The following is an 18,445-nucleotide window of genomic DNA, read 5'->3' on the forward strand; positions in this document are numbered from 1 at the left end:
TTGTAAAATGGAATCCATCTCACTTTTAATTGCTTCCTTCCAAAGAGAGGCCTCACTTGAAGCCATTGCTTCCTTCTATAGATTCTTATGTTTGTGGTTCAGCTTCTGACAAGAAGGTTAGAAAATTAGGTCCAAAATTTCTTAGGATTTTCGTTCTACTTCCTCTTCTTGATTCCATTTCATTTTCATGAACCCATGATGAAGAAGGAATGTCACTTTGATTTTGTTCAAGTGACCTCTTTCTATTTGGATAGGACTTATTTTCTTTGTAGAGATAAATATGCTCAAAAAATTCTGCATCTACAGATTCTATGATAGTATTTACATGAATATCATAAATTTCATATTTAACCACTAAGAATCTATAGGCTGCACTATTATTTTCAAAACCAATAAATACACAATCTACTATTTTTTGTCCAAGTTTAACTCATTTCAGCAAACGTACTTGAACCTTTGCAAGGCAGCCCCACACTTTGAGGGTTTTATATGTAGGAATTCTACCTTTCCACACTTCATAACGAGACTTGTTGGTCTTCTTATGTAGAATTTTGTTCAAGATTGTATTTGAAGTAAGTAAGGCTTCACCCCATAGATTGCGTGGAAGCCCTGAACTATTCAACATGGAGTTAATCATGTCCTTGAAAGTTTGATTTTTTCTTTCAGCAACACCATTTTGTTGAGGTGTATATGGAGCCGTTGTTTGATGAAGTATTCCATATTGAGCACAAAATTCAGAGAAGGCTATAGACTCATACTATCCTCCTCTATCAGATCTTAGAGCTTTAATTTTTTCTCTCTAATTGATTTTCAACTTCAGCTTTATATGTGTTGAACATATTCAAAGCCTCATCCTTGCTATTTATCAAATAGACATAGCAAAATTTACTGCAATCATCAATGAAAGTAATATAATAATTCTTTCCTCCATGAGTTGGTGTTGATTTAAAATCACAAAGGTTTGAATGTATCAAACCCAGCAACTCATTAGACCTTCCAAAAACATATTTGAAACTTTGCCTTGCAAATTTTGATTATGTGCATATTTCACTTTTATTATTGTGATCAATTTCAAAGGTTGGCGCAAACCTAAATTGATCATTCTATCTAAACAACGGAAATTAACATGTCATAATCTAGCATGCCAAATATCACGAGACTCAACAACATAAATGGAAGCCTTATTTATTTTATTACTAGCATTTGTAGCCAATACATTAAGTTTGAACAAACCCTCAGCCAAATAACCCTTGTCCACAAATATTCCCCCTTTAGTAAGAACAAACTTGTCTGTTTCGAACACTAGTTTAAAGCCCTTATTGCTAAGCAATGAACCAGACACTAAGTTCTTTCTAATATCAAGGACATAAAGTACATCTAGAAGGGTCAGTTCCTTCCCAAAGGTAAATTTCAGCAACACCTTTCCTTTTCTAGCAATGGTAGCAGTTGAGGAATTTCCCATGTAGAGTTGTTCTCCACTAGAAATCTCTTGGTATGTAGAGTCTAGAGAACATGCTCTTGTCGCCACATATGTGCTTAGTTGCACCAGTATCGATCCACCAATCCTTTGTATCTAAAATCATATTGGTTTCAAACACTACAGCAGCCAAAACATCTTCAGTTACATTTGTTTGATTATTAGCAGAATTGGCAGGAGCTCCATCTTTCTTGTGGTGACAATCTTGTGCCTTGTGTCTAGCCTTTCCACACACCCAACAACTGCCTTTTATTTTCTTAAAGTTCTTTATGTTTGGTGCTAGTTTGTTGGAATAAGACTTGCCTTTATTTTTGTGGGAATTGAATTTTGGCTTTCCAGCAGAGGCTTTGCCTTCAACAATGTTGGCTTTGGCTTCAGAGGAAACACCATCCACTTTCGCATTAATTCTGTGATCCTGTTCAACTCTTAGTTTTAGAACCAAGTCATCCAGGGTCATGTCAGATTTCTTGTGTTTTAGATAGATCTTGAAATCATTCCAGGAAAGAGGCAACTTCTCTATGATTGAACCCACTTGAAAGTTCTTGTTCATGATCATGTTTTCATTATGCAATTCATCCATAATGATCTGGAGTTCTTCCACTTGATTAACCATTGACTTGGAGTCCATCATTTTGTAATTCAGAAATTTCCCAATGACAAATTTCTTTGTACCAGCAACCTCTATTATGTACTTCTTTTCGAGAGACTCCCACAATTCCTTAACAGTCTTGTTACTTTTTTCACTCAATTTTCTAACTCGTCAAGGTTTATTCTCAAATTTAAAGCTCCAATTTTCTCAATCTCTCTAAATCCTCATTCCTTTGGTGGTGGTATTGTCATTCTTTTATTTTCTCAAATTTCAAGCTCCAATTTTCTCAATCTCTCTATTTCCTCATCGTTGATGGTGGTGGCACTTTCATTTCTTTGTAATAAAAAGTTATAAAGGGCTTGGAAAAAAAAAAGAGTAAACAAAACAAAAAAAAAAGGCTCGAGTCGTCAAGCTCGTGTAGGCTAGGGCCGAGCCTTGAAATTTGAAACCTCAGATCGGCCTGGCCGGAAAATTCAAAAAATCTTGTTAGGCTCTGCTCGAGCGTCACATATGTGCATTAATTAACCGATAGAAAGTTTTCCATTCTTACATAGAGTTGCTCATTCCTTTGTAATAAAAAGTTATAGAAGACTCAGAAGAAAAAAAAGTAAACAAAATGAAAAAAAGGCTAGGCCCATTTAGGCACATGGATGGCCCGACCCATAAAACTTGAATAGGCCCGACCCAATAGGAGGGCCATGGCCTTGAAATTTGAAACCTCGGATCGGACTGTCTTGAAAATTCAAAAAATCCTGTAAGCCCCGGTCCGAGGCGTCACATGTGGGCATTGATAGTTGTAAGGTTTCCCAAAATCCTTTTTTACGCAAAACAACAGTCTATGTCTCAACTGCATGGCATATATTGGTCATGCTCTCCACTATTGCGAAGCAGCATACCTTATCTTCGGTTGCCTTGTGTTTATTTTCTTTATATGGTTAGTGCTATACTATTATGTGTTCATGAATTTCTACACCAGAATGCGATAGGCAAAAACAAATATGTTCATGACATCTTTTGGTATTTTAGTTATTAGAAAGCAAAAACATATAAGTTCATGCCATATTTTGGTATTTTGGTTAGAAATTAGTTGAAAACTATCCACAGTGGAGACTTAGAAAAAAAAAACTAAACATAATGAAGAGAAAAAAAAGGCTGACCTTACATTGGCCGCCCGACCCGTCAAGCCTGTCTAGGCCCAACCCAATGGGTGGGATAGGTTGTTGAAATTTGAAACCTCAGATCGGCCTAGTCTGAAATTTATAAAATAATAATAATAAAAAAGCCTTGAGGCCAGGCATGAGCGCCACATTTGGTCATTAATTAACTGATAGAAATTTGTCCAATCTTACATGAAATGCTGGTCAAAACATCCTACACATGTGACATGCGTAGGAAGGGGACATTGCTCAAAACCTAGAAAGACACAAAACAATACACCACCCCAGCCTTATGAGGCGCGAAACCCAAAAATTTCTAGTTGGTTTTGTTGACTTCAATACTTAAATTATTAGGTAAATTACTTAAATGGTCCTCAAACCCGATTTAAATTTTGGTCCTTCAATTAAATTATTCGTTCAAATGGTTAATCAACTCTATATTATTCGCTCCATTTAGTCTTACCGTTACATTCTGTCAATATTTCCATTAAATGTGAGGACAAATTGGTCATGTCGTCTATCACTTCTCCTTCTTCTTCTTCTTCGAAACAATCCCAAATGTGACTTTGGCCGTTTCTGACCAAATTACTCAACAACGAATTACTAGACCTTAAAATCGGAGATCGACCGCACTTACCCATATTGTCAAACACATGCAGGCATACTTGGTCATGCCCTTCTCTGCAAACATCTTGAGAATCATATCGAAAACAGTGGATGAAAACGTAAATTGGCTTCAAAACAGCAAAAATTTAGGCCCAACCTCAAGTCTTATGGTATAATTGTACATATATGGTCCAGAGCTCGAATGTACGATCAAACCAGAGCTTATTTGAACGAATTGGTCAGCCTCTATGGTCTAGGATGATCTTGTTAGGGTTTATAGGAATTTACCTTTTCACCGGGTTTACCTTCAGTTTTCGGTGGATGGTGTTAAGGAGCTTGTCAAAGACCACCTCCACCAAGATGGTTGGGGCACAAATCCTCTTAGCCAATGCTTGCTAGGTGTACATTCAAGGATAAAAAAAGAAAAGAGCGGAGGTGGGGTGGGGGATTTGTATGCTTTGCGTCATGGGTTGCTTCTCATGTGTTCAGTGAAATGCCCGAATGAATATAGAACTGGAGATGATGTTGAACAAAAATATAGACCTAAGAAATGCTTTATGAATGCGGGCGGATGGCGTTGGAAATAAAAGGCAATTTGATAGAGATGGGATTTTGCTGAATGATTTGAGAGGTCAGTGGATTAGAAAATGAGAGATAAAAAATGGTGTGGATTTGAATTTTTTTTTTACGCTGGGTCTGTTCTGGGTGAGTACAATGTCTGTTCTTACGATTATATATATATATATATATATGTTTTTAATATCTCCTTTTCTTCAATTTGTTCTAATTTTGTATTCATTTTAACCCTATTTTTATTTGTTAATTATGAAAAGTCATATTTACTCTAAAATTTGGTTAAATCTAACAAAAAATTAGACTGTGGGATCAATGGAGCGAATAATATAGAGTTGATAGACCATTTGAACGAATAATTTAATTAAGGGACCAAAATGTAAATCGAGTATAAGTTTAAGGACTATTTGAGTAATTTACCCTAAATTATTAATCTCTTACATTTTAGGATAAATTACTCAAATGGTCCTCAAACTTATACTCAATTTACATTTTGGTCCCTCAATTAAATTATTCGTTCAAATGGTCCATCAACTCAATATTAATCACTCCATTGGTCCTACTTACATTATGGCAACCCCAAACCCATCCCACAACCACCCTCCACCCCAAGCCCCATGAACCTGAACCCACTTCTCCCCACCCTCCACCCGAGCTAGCAACTACAGAAAAATAGAAGAAAAAAATCTTCCACAGACCCCTTCTTATCGAACCCAAAACCCCAACTCAACAACCACTCACCCGCTCCCCTCCCCTTGATTTCCCTTTGTTGTTGAGAGACAACCACCTATCACTCTCCTCCCCACCTCATCACCCGCCAATCCCACCTCCCAAAATCACAGCCACTGTCAATTTCTCCCCCTCCAAGCGCACTCTCCTCTCCTCCCACCTCACCTCTTCATCTTCCAAACCATCCAAACTACCCAAACTCTCTCCCCACACCCACAACCCTATACCCACCACGCCCAATCCTTCCCTCCACCAAAATTTCCTCCATAAGCTTCTAGAACCATCATCCGACATTCCAGAACCTTTTCCTTCTTCCAACCCACCTGCCAAGTTCACGCCTTTGGAGCAGCAAGTGGTGGACCTTAAGAAGAGGTACCCAGATGTCCTTTTGATGGTGGAAGTCGTTACAAGTATCAGTTCTTCGGCCAAGATGCCGAAATTGTTGCGAGGGTTTTGGGGATTTATTCCCATATGGATCACAATTTCTTGACTACTTATGTGCCCACTTTCTGGTTGAATGTCCACGTTAGGAGGCTAGTGAGCGCTGGGTACAAGGTCGGCGTGGAGAGGTCTGTGGGGAATGGGGAGAAGAAATCGAAGGAAGGGGGCACTGGGTTTGGGTCTCATGATTTTTTTTCTTTTTTTCTTCTAATTTTGTATTTATTTTAATCTTATTTTTATTTGTTAATTATGAAAAGTCGTATTTATCCTAAAATTTGATTAAATCTAATAGAAAATTAGACGGTGGGACCAATGGACCGAATAATATAGAGTTAATGGACCATTTGAACGAATAATTTAGTTTAAGGACCAAAATGTAAATCAGGTACAAATTTGATGACCATTTGAGTAATTAACCCTAAGTTTTACTATTGTGTAAAATGACAAAAAAGGTCATCCAACAATACTTAACCCTAGTACAACTATACACACACACACCACCACTCTTCATATTAAGTTTTAGAAAAACACAAACTCCTCTACACCTAATGCCAGATTACTCATCTCTTTCAATCTAATAAACCTACTACATTCGCATATTCTCTTCACAAAACCTAAATACGGTATGCAAATAGTGGCTTGTGGGTCATCAGTTGAGATATGTAATATAAGAGGTTGCCATCAGGAAGACCACCTGCTAATTTACCCAAGCAAACTTCTGAATTTTGTGCAAGAATTTGATCAAGGCTCCTCAAAGAAGTTACATACCATGAGTCTCTCTGTTTTAAAATAAGTAATGATAAATTAGTTGTTAATCACTAAACTTCAAAGTAGAGTGGTAAGGGGCAAGATAGCAGGGTGTAGGGTTGATGAGTTTTTTATTTTTATTTTTATTTTTTTACTGCTAGGTATGTATTTAAGAGTAGTCTAGAGGGAGAGCGGGATTTTTTTTTTTTTTTTAAATCGTAAAAATTTGAATTAAAAGTTGAGTCAACTTAAAATATGAATACTAGCTGGACAAAGAGAAGTGCAGAGAAAACTCATAAATAAATTGAAGCCCATATCGTTGCGGCACGCTGGAGTCCTTAAACAGGGGACACTGGAATCACAACAGAGAAGGAAAACAAACGAAGGCCGGCGCTCAATCAAGACGGTAACGGCCATCCTCAAATTTTACTGGCCTCCCCACTTTAGAGAAGTCTAATTGTTTATCATATCCTTTTGTTCCTTTCTTATACGAATTCTTCACTTTTCTTCCTGGTTATAATGTATTTTTAGAATTCCAAGACAACACTTTCATTTAAGTGTTTTCTTATTTTGATTGTTGAGATTTCAGAGTGAACTTCTAAAGTTCCATTTTTTTCCTCATGAATTTCAGGGCATGGGCATGTTTGTGCTTCTATTAGATACAGGAAACAGTTTCCAAATTTGCCATTATTTCTATATTGAATGTTTTAGTTGTAAATTTGCCTCAATTGGGCATTGACCCCTTTACCTTTGAAGTGCTATGATATATAGTAATTAGAGTAGGGTTTAACGTTGTGATGCCTTGTAAGTCCTGCTGTTGAGTTCTTTTTTTCACCACTAGTGAGTGATGAGGTGGTCTAATTCGTATTTCACAACTAGATTCAAATCTACTTCATAAATTGCTTCATCTTATGGCATCTTCGTTTTATACAACTTAAGTTCAAATTGGAAGAAATTATGCGTTGTCTTGGTTTTGATTTGGGTTTTGCCTTTTCGGTGCTTAATCACAGAAAAAGTGGTCCACATTAAAGTGTGCTTATTGCTCAACCAAGAAGTAAATATAGTTTCTTAATCCTATGATGAAATAGGTTCGGATTTGGTAGGTTGGTTTTAAATTTGTCGTTGGGTAGCTAAATAAGCTACCCAACAAAGAGCGACTTATGGGGCGGTGAAGAATAGGCACAAAAGCCTGCCCTGATAAAGCCAATAGGCACAAAAGTCTGGAGGAAATGGTAGTTACATTCTGCTTGAAATTGTGGAGGGTTCATGATGGTTGTTCCTGATCTCACTTCTACATAGTTTTATCAAGTGAGAATAGCATTTTACAGTGCTCGTCACCTATCAATTTCTGCTACTTCTACTATGGCATTGAGTCTATTGACATTAGCATCTTGACCAATTTTGTATGGTTTTATGATCTATAAGAAGTATTGGAATTCCTTTGCCTTGAGGTTTGCTTATCAGTTTTTGGTTTGCACTCAATACTACATTATAGGCACAGCAGATATGTTAACTTTGTTTCGAGCAGGGATTCAAAGCAGGGATACTGTTTTCCTACTCATTTAGATTTCAACATATCAGAAGATGCTATGCAATCACACAAATTTTGCAATACAAATTATCACATTTAGCCATGTCTATTTTTTATTCTGACTTTCTCCTACATCTTTTTTGTATCGCTCTTCATTATTTAGACTAGTAGCCCACGAACATGTGAATGTGAGCTTAGGAGAAGGGTTGGGTTGGTTGAACTGTAAATGAAGTTGAACGTCATAAGAGAAGTCTGTGAGGGAAAAATTTGGTGTTTTTTGGTTCATCGTTACCATAATCTTCCCTATTTCTCAAAGCTGTTTTAGTCTGTCATATATTTGTATTTTCGTTATTTCATAATTGAGAAAGAAGTTTCTCTTAATAAAATGATAGATTATCTGTTGTGAAATTATTCTTTTCTGAACTCTCTACTGCATAATAATACTCAATATTTATAATGTGGATTCTTGATAGTTTGTATTATTGCATAATAAGTACTCATCATACTTATTTCTTTTATTTTTTTTGCTTTATATTCATTCTACTGATACCTCTTCATTTTTAGTATTCGATGCACTACTCAGAAGTCAATTGTCCAATTGATTACAGGCATGTGTGCACTTGTTAAGAGGGTCCAAAGAGATGACGTTGGGCACAACAGATCTATGGGAACATTGGGTAGTACTATGATTGGGTCTGGCATTGACGTTGTGTAAGCTTTCTTTGTTATTATAATTTAATATGCTATTACCATAAGCAAGGGAGTGCTCCATATGCATTTGGACAGAAAAGAAGTAAAAACTGTTCTGAACAATGCTTCACAAATCCATAATCTGTAGTGTAGCAGGGAAACATTATCAATATTGTAAAATACACAACAAATAAGAGCTAATGCAATTATTGTTATATGTATTTCATATTATCAATGTGCTTTTAGCAAAAGAGCGTATTTATCTCCCTCCCCAAAAACATCCCATGTTCTAAGAAGACCCTGGTCGGCCAAGCAGTATATTACAAGAAATACCTGGTAGTCTATCGGCGAGCTGGTTACAATTACTATTTGCTAAGTAAAATGGCATTGCGATTTATCTTAGTCATGTGCCACTCTATTGCATGTGACCTGTTTCCTGTATCATGTTCATGTCTGTACATTGCTTCTTTTATTTATTTATTTTTTGCCACACATATTTCAATATAAATCATGATCGGTCATACTGTTTTGAGTTTTTCTATACATTGAAAAATCTGGTTTGATATATAGGTAGCACTATATGTGGAATTAAGTGTCAAGGAGGCGCTTCTGTGTCATCTGTATAGTATCTTCACCACTTCTGTTTCCCACTATTGCTTGGTGTTTTGGAACTGCTTGCGTTTCCTTAAAAAGGATTAAATCAATAGTTTAAACGTTGAATTTCTAACTCAAGGCGCTGGAACTGATAAGTCAACCATATCGCAAAACTGAGAGAAATGAAGGTTCTGGACTTTGCTATTCATTCCCATCCCATTGTCTTATACTAGAGTACTACATCTCAGATGTGTGCAATCATAAGATTTTATTCTGGCTTGCACAAGAGATTATACTTTGAGCAAGTAGAAGAGCACGACTTTTATGTGAATGGTAGAAGACTTTTGAAGAGTCAGAAGCAGAAGGAACTCTCCTGTATCCTGGTAGGTATGTTGAAACTGTAAAATGAATATAGTTAGGGTATGCATCAAGCTATACCTAAGTAATTGGACCTTCAAGGATGGATGTAGCTTATTTATACATGTACCATTATCTCTTTGAATCTTTGCATGTCACTGATAGATCCATCATTTAGTTATTCCTAGCCTGGTCCAAATGTCTTTCAAGTGAACGATTCTTCATTGCATGTAGATTCTTATATGAGCTTGAAGTGAAAATGTCATGCATTAAATTTTACTTTTGGATGGGAGAACAGGTACAACTTTATTCGAACTTAGTGTGCATAATACTACCAGCCTTTGTAGCCATGCGGTACTGCGATGAAAGAGTCACCATCTATTCTTCCTTTCTAAAGATTTCTCTTCAATCCCTCCTCTCTCTTTTTGCCTCTTTGGTTTTCCAGCAATAATATCCTTCTTCGGTGGAGTTTTCTAGCCAAGAGTTTGTAGAGCTATATATTCAATTGCAGACATTTCTGGGACATTTCTAACAGAAGGACAAATATTCAATTTTTAAAGAACATATTGTGAACCTCTTTCAGATATGACTCTGTCTGAAAAGGGATGAACTTGCATCAGAGTTTCAGAACTTTACCTAATCATCCCGCATTGGTTTTATTCCCAATTCATAACTCGAAATTTCTTCTGGTCCTTTGGTAATTGGGTATAAGTTATAACTGTGAAAATTAGAAATGGCAAAATAGGAATAACAAATTAGTTTACCATTTTCATAAAGTGTATGTATATATAATATGTTATAAATATATGGCTTATTATCACAAAACGTTCCTAAGGTTTACGAAACTATCATATTGCATCCTTAGGCCATCTCTAGCCATGGGCTATATCCCAAATAAAGCCTTAAATTAATGCAAAACTCATCTCCAGCCATGGGCTAAATAAAATTTTGGCCAAATTTGGAGGGCCACATTTGTTTAGCCATCCAACCGCCAAATGTAGCCTAGCTTTGGCTATGCCAAATTTATAGTGGGCCCCATTCATGTCTTTTCAACAACCAATCATTAAAGCACTTCCCACTCCTTTTCAAAATAATAAAATATGAAGGACCCTAAAATATAGCCCTGCATGGCTGGAGATGGAAAAATTTAGCCCTACATTATTCTTTAAAAAGTTAATATTTTGAGGGACTAAATTTTTAGCCCTGGACTACATTTAGTCCTATGACTGGAGATGACCTTAATGTTTTTTTGTGTCACTCGTGATCCTCAAGGTTAGTATGTGTGGTCACAAATGATCTCTACCGTTAGGTTCTGTCAAAAACTCCATTAGGTTGCTGACGTGGCATATATATATATATATATCACAAAACATCTCTGAGGTTCACACACCTATCACAAATGGTCCTAACAAATTTTTTTAATTTTTTCATTTAAAATTCATAAAATTTTAGTTTTCTTTTTAAAATTATTTATAAATGAAAAAACCATTTATAGAATGATTTTAATCTTGAGGACCATTTATGAACCCTAAACCCTTAATTTTTTTCATTTTTAAATATATCCTTGGGTTAGCAAAGGACCAGAAGGGATCCTTGGGTTAGCAAGGTCTGCTGGATAGACATTATTGAGGAGCGCCTTTTTATGAGAGATATGAACAATAGGCTTTTGTTGAGTGAAAGTAGAGATAAAAATCATTATGATTTGGTTGATCTTGAAAATAATTTATCACTTGCACGTCATGGATGATTGCCAACCCTAATTTGTTTCAACCGAGTGTCCTAAGCGGTGCACCATCAGAATTTTGAACTCACACATATTAATTGGGATGATGTGCTCCTCTTGCCCAATAAGTGTTTGGCAGTCTTGTGCAAGTATTTGGTATGCACAAGTGTGGTAGTGATATACACTAAAGTGGTGTAAGAGTAGTGTTTTTTTGTTTTTAATCTTTTTGGGGGGATGAAAGATAATTCATCAGAAAAACAAGCAACAGAGAGGCATTACAACGGGTACAACAGAAAAGAGAGAAGAGTACAACTAAACATAGGATAGGAGATGATGGTTTGGATAAGATGAGATGAAGTTTTAACAGCTAAACCATCCTCCCAACACTGCACATGGGATCAATTTCTTGGAGGACAAGGAGAGTCTCTTGATAAGATGTGCACCAAGATGGACTGGCTCACCCAAACATCGTTGCTCATCCTCCTTTTGACAAGAGATTCCTGAGTATCTGCAACAGCATTTGCGGAGTGGCAAACCCAGCGCCAATTGACTCTCCTGTAATTCATGAAGGCACTAGGTAGGATATATCATCCAATTGCCTTTGAAAATTTTGCCCTTTATGCTGCGTATGAGATCGCTGGAATCAGATTCGTGTTTTGAACCTATTGTGGGCACAAAGGGGACAAAGTGAAGTATTATTTATCCAAGGTTTGATTTGGCACAAGATCAGCTTCCCTACTTGTTGAATTTAAGGACGTGGCCAGGGGTCTAAGCTGCAAATGGAATTGATGGCTACCAGGTAGGCTATTGCCTTTATTTCGACCATTGATTGTGTAGCTTCTCACATTTGATTCAACGCTCTCCCAGCTGTAAGGTGGGGACAGAGGCTGAGATATGGTTTCCACCTCGGGGATCCATGGTGGTTGATTCTCTTCAATATGGTTATTGATTGTTCTGAAGTGCGTCCAGCGAAATCGGATCAGCAGGACACCATTAAATCGAATCTTTCTGTAGTGGATCTTGATCAGTTTATTAGATTGCAGAAAGAGGGCTTAGCAGCTGAATCACTCTCTCCTCTCGCAGCGGACCCCTTTTCTTTCCCTGCTGGCATGAAGAAAGGGTCCATTTCACTAGCTCTTCTTCTTGTGAGAATAAATAGAGAGGTGCGCTTAACCGACCCTTAATTATATTTGTTTGCAGGGCATCTCACACAGAGACTGGTAAAGGAAACCGGGAGGTGGAGCTGGGAGCTATTGGATGCTTGGTGTGCATATGAGAGTTGTAAATAGGTGTGTACTCTGTACATGCAGCGTATGTGTAACAGTGTAAGCCTTGCGTAGGATCTTCATTCAGCCTTGCGTTTCCTTTGGAGGCTGGATTACTGCAGAATGGACTTAGTTAAGCACACCATCGAAGGTTTGTTCCAAGAAGTACTTAATTTCTACATGACTCTGTGAAAGTTGATTTGCTATCCAGACAAGCATGTTATGATAAATCTTGCATGTTTCTTAGTATGTTATGCATGCGACGTAAGTATTTTGCTCCCAGAAAAACTATACATGTCTGTTGTAAGAATGACAAAGGGATGCAATTGTTTGAAATAATAATGTAAATCTATTCACTTTTTGACTTGAGAAGAGATCATACTTTTCCATTTGTAAGGCCAACTACATATTTCCGCTTGGAAAAGCCAGAACCTGCAATACTTCTGCTTGAGCCTTAACAACCAGGTGATAGTTTAAATCAGTTTGTGTTTCTTCGACCTCAAGTGATGAAGCAAATTTTTGAGGCAAACATCACGATGAAATTTCAAAAATTTCCTGGGCCTGTTGGCCAAACCTACGTGGCACGTCGCTACGTGGTTTTGCAATATTGTACTGATGATATGAAATCATTTCTGATAAGCACACCATCCAAGAATCACATGTGAAATCACCTATGAGGGCCTTAACTTCATCGGATCCGACTTCATCTTTTTAATGCCAATTGAAAGTCTCAAGCAGTTGAAATATCGAAAAATAAGGCTTGGGAAATACAAATCACAGATTCAAAACTTGGAAAAGATCCCATTTGTTAAAATTGAAATCTTATACGGTGATGAGTTTTTATCACATTTAACCAAAATTTAACCCTTAAATTCATAAATGTCAGTTTAAAAAAAAATTCAAATATAGTAAAAAATTCACTTAAATTAACCCAAATGCCCTCTAAATTAAAATTCAATTACACCAAAAACCCAATTTAGCAAGAGTACTAAAACAAAATTGGCTTCGTCAATTCAATCATCCCTATCAATTCAATCGTAAAAATGACAATGTAATAACTGTACAATGTCATTCAACGCCGTTCGGATGTCCAATTATCAATAAAAGAATTTCAATTCAAGTATGGCCACAAGATTTTTATGCGGAGTCAGGATTAAAAACTCGGGTGAGTCTTGGTAAAAAATGGACCCGAAAGGCCACAGGTCCCAAAATGCCTCAAATTTTTGGCAAGGTAAATTCCTCAACTTTATTTATTTATTCGAGTATATTGCAAAAAGTGCTAAGTACTTGGTCATTTCCGATATTTGCAAAAAAAAAAAAAAAACTATGTGTTAAACATTTTTGTGAAGGAAATGGTGATAGCCCGAGAAGGTTTGTAGCTACAGAAAATGGTTTTTTTTTTCCCTTCCCTCTTTTTGAATACAAGTGATAGTCTACAAGGGGAGGGGGAATTTTCACACACGCACTACCATGTTATCATGTGGGCTAGAATATGAGACCGATAGTTTGCAAATTAAGGCCTTTTTTCACTGAACTATATCCCTTTGACTTTTTTTCTTTCTTTTAATTCAACGGAAAATGATTTTATCCTCAACCTAATCGAAGAGATTTAATTCGTTTTGAATGAGTTTCTTCTTTTCTATGACAAGGAATCAAAGTTAATGAAACTCCCCAAAGCACTATAACAACGTACGAATTACCACTTTAGAGTGATACTAGCGAGTATGACTTTGGCGGAAACCAAGGCAGGCTTTGAAACATTAACCACTTTAGAGTGAGACTCTGGCCATGAGAATCATAAATAAAATGATGTACTCATTTAGTGCTCATTTTAATTCTCTAATTTTCAAATCAATCATTATAGTTTTGAACTTTAGTTCATAAATCAATTTGGTCCCTAAAATGGCATTCAATAAAAAGTTTCATTCAAATTGGTTAAAGCTTTCAAACAGTATTTTCGTTAAATTATAGTAATTTGCCTAACATATAGATATTCACGGCCTTTGCTGAACATGATTATCTACTCTTTATTTACGAGCTCATCACAAGACAAGTTTTAAAAGGTATTTCCATTAAAATATAGCTCATTCGCCCAACAAATAGATTTACACCCTTTACTCAACATATGGCTATCTACTTTGTATTTATGATTTCACATTGGGGTTCCAACAAGGAAAGCAAATGACCTTGTTGAGCAAAAGACGTGAGCTTTATTTTGTCTTATAGGTGTATATTTTGTATTTTGACAAAAATTACCCCTTTAAAGTTGGTTGTGTGATCAATTTCACTGAAGATTTTGATGGATTGTAATGACAAAGAGCCAACTGATGTGTGGAACAAAAGATTTAGGACCATATTGATTGATTTCAAAGTTTGGGGACTGAAATGAAGATTTTCAACAAATTGAAGGACCATTCATGATAAAATTGAGTGCATAACAAACTAGGACACATGCTAATTATGGTAATTACTTATGTGATAAACTAAGTGATAAAAGATCATTTAATTTTATAAGAGAAAGTTAAATAGCACTCATAATTAAGGAAACTTTGCTTCTTGGAAAGAGACAATGAGAGTTTGTTGGTTAGTTAACCACAAATTGCAAGATGTTTATGAGCACCACCAAATCGTGGAGTGACGTTTCTCTGATAACTTCATTTGTACTAATACATTTGCATATTCTTTTCCATTTAAAGCAATAACCTTCAATTGTGAACTGTCCCAATGGTCAATCACCACGTGGCATCGCATTTGTTTAATACAAATCTAAAACCAAGGAGATAAATACAAATCTTTAAAATGTGGCCCCAAAAGAGAAACAACCACCACCTAGTGAAATCCAACCCACCAAGATATAGATCCAAGTGGAGGTACTTATAGTACCAACAAACAAACAAAACCATATAAAGCATTCCTTTTAAGCTTAGCCTATCCTTGATCTCTTGCCGCTCTAAGTATAATTTAAAAGCAGCAAGTATCCCCTACTTGTATCGGGCAGCCAAGGCGGAACCAAATTTTTCAACAAGTTAGCTAAAGTTATTAGCTTTAAAATTTAGTGATTATTTTTTTTTGGTACTTACAATTTCTATAGTCTTTCTAGAAATAAAAGTAAACATTAAATCATATAAATCAAGCTAGTTCATAGCTCCATAGACTAATTTTCAATAAGTTTTAACATAAACCAAGTAGGGTTTAACACCATAGTGGATTGAACATCTAAGATTTTTTTACCTAGATTGATCTTAGGTTCTTTCATGCATTCATATTATAGATGAAAAGTTATTTTATGTAAAAATATTGACTAAGTATGAAAATGAGTTTTCAAATAATCATTTTCTTAAGATAATTTTTGGCTTTTATTCCTTACACATCAAATAAGAAAACTTGATTTTATGGGATTTTAGTATGAAGTATATATTGACTTAATGAGCCATTATTTTTAGCCTAAATCGTATTTTGCACTAAAACCGATTTTTCATATTTTGATTTAGTGAATTTGATTTTCTAGTATTTTTATTTGAATCCAAATAGGGGGTACTTCCTTATTTACATTGTAAACTTAAATAAATAGAGTAATATAAAAATAAATAAAAGTAAAATGACAAAGACATTTACTTAAATGTTGAAAATGGAAATAAGATAATCTGCATACACTAACTGGGCTAATACTGAAAATAAGTTATATATATATATATATATATAGTTTTATATTTTTTTCTTAAAATTACACACTGTAGCTTAGTGTGGTTCGCAGCTGTATTGGATATTAGTTTATAATATGATCTATCGACGATCTCTGTTTCCCTTCACATCAACATACCATCCATGAACTTCATCTTCTTCTTTTTTTTTTGTTGTTGTCGAAATTCACGAACTTCATCATGTATCAACGCAATTGAGGTCCTTAAATTTGATTTGTGATCCTATTTGCATATTAGTTGATGATGGATTTTAATATTTTAAAATAATAAAAAAACTGTTTTACGGCGTAAATTTATGGTTTTTTTGTTGTTGGTATTTTCATGTTAGATCATGTGAAGATTCCAGTTTAAATTAATTGTGTACATGACCTTCAAAAGCTCATGCCGATCCCTCAAAAAATTAAATCTGAAGTTGATAACAAGTTCTTTATCTAAAGATCTACCCCACAGAATTACAGGTTGAACATGGTCAATTAGGGCTAGCTATAGCTCGAGCTAACCTCTTAATTGCCAAAACCAGACGCTCAATTGAGTAAAACCCTAATTCTCAAAACCCTTTCCTTTTTGTTTAAAAAAATTTCCTTCAAATTAAGCGTGAGAGAATCTTTGATTGCGATCATAGTACCCTTATCTTGTACTTACAACTTAAAAAATGTTTAGTCTCTGAATCGCCAAGAGGATTTGAGGATCTCTGATTTTGGAAGGTTTCTGCTCCCACGTAACCTTAATCACAATTTTAAACTCCCAGCAAATTGATTAATTTTTTACATTATTTTTGACAGATAATTTTCTTAACTGATGCTTTAGTTTCGAGCCACCGCGTGTGGACAGTCCCTTTAATTTACAATCCGACTACTTGCATAGCCAAAAGATCATTCTTGATCTGGAGGGGACCACCTTTGGTATATCTAATTGCACTCAGCTGGCTCTTGATATTTAATTTAAGAACAGCCGTAAACAAAGAAAGGACAGGCGCAGACAAACACTGTATTGCATTAACGTATAATTAATATTATAGATTACAGTTAATACATATGGTAATATGAATGACACATAGATGCATATACATTGTGATAAGTATTGGGGGGATTTGCGGGGGATTTGGACATCAAGTGACTGCCACGTTTTCCTCACAAGTGGGTGTTTAATTTTTGTGCACTTTTCTCTATTGTGATTATTAAACTAATGATTTCATTTCGTTCCAAATTATACATTTTTCTTTTTGTTATATTCGTAGGGTTCGAACTGGGGTGTCATGGGGAAGGGAAGCCACCACCAATGTGATAGGAACCCATTGACTCCAAATTATACTTTTAACTCCTTCTAATTTGACTCATTTTCCATTTTAATCTTTGCAGTTTCAATTTTAACAATCGAAGAAATTAAAATAGTGTTACTTCTTATAGTTGTACATGGCCACATCGAATTTTAAGATGATGGAGTTTACGATTTGAACTTGATTCCAAGTCAAATTAAAGTACAGGAATAAAAATGCTAAAATCGAAATGATCAGAGAGCAAAGTTGCAAATGAGTCAAACTACCCGAACAAAAAAGAGAAACTCAACATTTCATTTCATGGAGTTTGTTGATGATGAGTGACTCAGCAAGACAAAATGATAGAAATAATACTAATCAAAGTAAGGTGCTAATAAAGTTGTCATTGACTATTTATATATTTCCGTGATTTTTCCAATTAAGAAAGTAAAAGTATTCATGCTATAAGATCAGTACGGAATCATTTAGATTTTGAACATATTCATCTAAAGTACAACGATCTAAATGTTAATTAGGACTCTCACACTCATCAGGCTGAGGCAAAAAGAAAACCAAGAAAACACATGTACATACCTGCTTGAGCATCTCCAAGAGAGTATGCGGAAGAAATAGGCAAATATGTACCATACAAATTTACATAGTATGTTGCCTACTCATTTGTCTTTTTGATGAAAAAAATTGGGCTCTTCAATGGACTAGGCAATGCAATACCAACTATTATTATATTGTTTACTTTCATCTTTTACCTTTTATCTTTTATTAACCAAAAAAAAGAAAAAGAAAAAAAAAGAATAATTTTTAAAACAAAAAACATGTGGGGTCCAATCTACCTATCCATTTTGAAGTAAGCAGCATTACCTCATTGGAAAGAGTATGTCTATGGAGGAGGAAAATGTCTATATGGCACAACAAACATGGTTTGCTTACTCATTTGCCTAGGAAGCAAAGGGGGTTAGAGGCAGTAGGTTGCCTAGCGGTCCAAGCGGCGA

The 18,445-nt window shown here is 35.6% G+C and overlaps 1 long non-coding RNA gene across 4 annotated transcripts; it reads left to right on the forward strand.

Moving 5' to 3' along the window:
* Positions 1–6,529: 6,529 nt before the first annotated feature.
* Positions 6,530–10,157, forward strand: LOC148920786 (uncharacterized). 4 transcript variants are annotated; one of them, XR_016126085.1, is made up of 4 exons: positions 6,567–6,725; positions 8,459–8,561; positions 9,111–9,517; positions 9,790–10,157. It is a non-coding gene; the product is annotated as an uncharacterized LOC148920786 (long non-coding RNA). The 4 variants fall into 4 exon arrangements; XR_016126083.1 differs by lacking the exon at positions 9,790–10,157 and having other exon boundaries at positions 9,111–9,770; XR_016126094.1 differs by lacking the exons at positions 9,111–9,517; positions 9,790–10,157 and having other exon boundaries at positions 6,530–6,725; positions 8,415–8,771.
* Positions 10,158–18,445: the final 8,288 nt, after the last annotated feature.

The sequence above is a fragment of the Prunus mume genome, linkage group LG1, assembly GCF_029339155.1.
Source record: "Prunus mume cultivar Tortuosa linkage group LG1, ASM2933915v1, whole genome shotgun sequence".
In the NCBI taxonomy this organism is placed as follows: Eukaryota; Viridiplantae; Streptophyta; class Magnoliopsida; order Rosales; family Rosaceae; genus Prunus; species Prunus mume.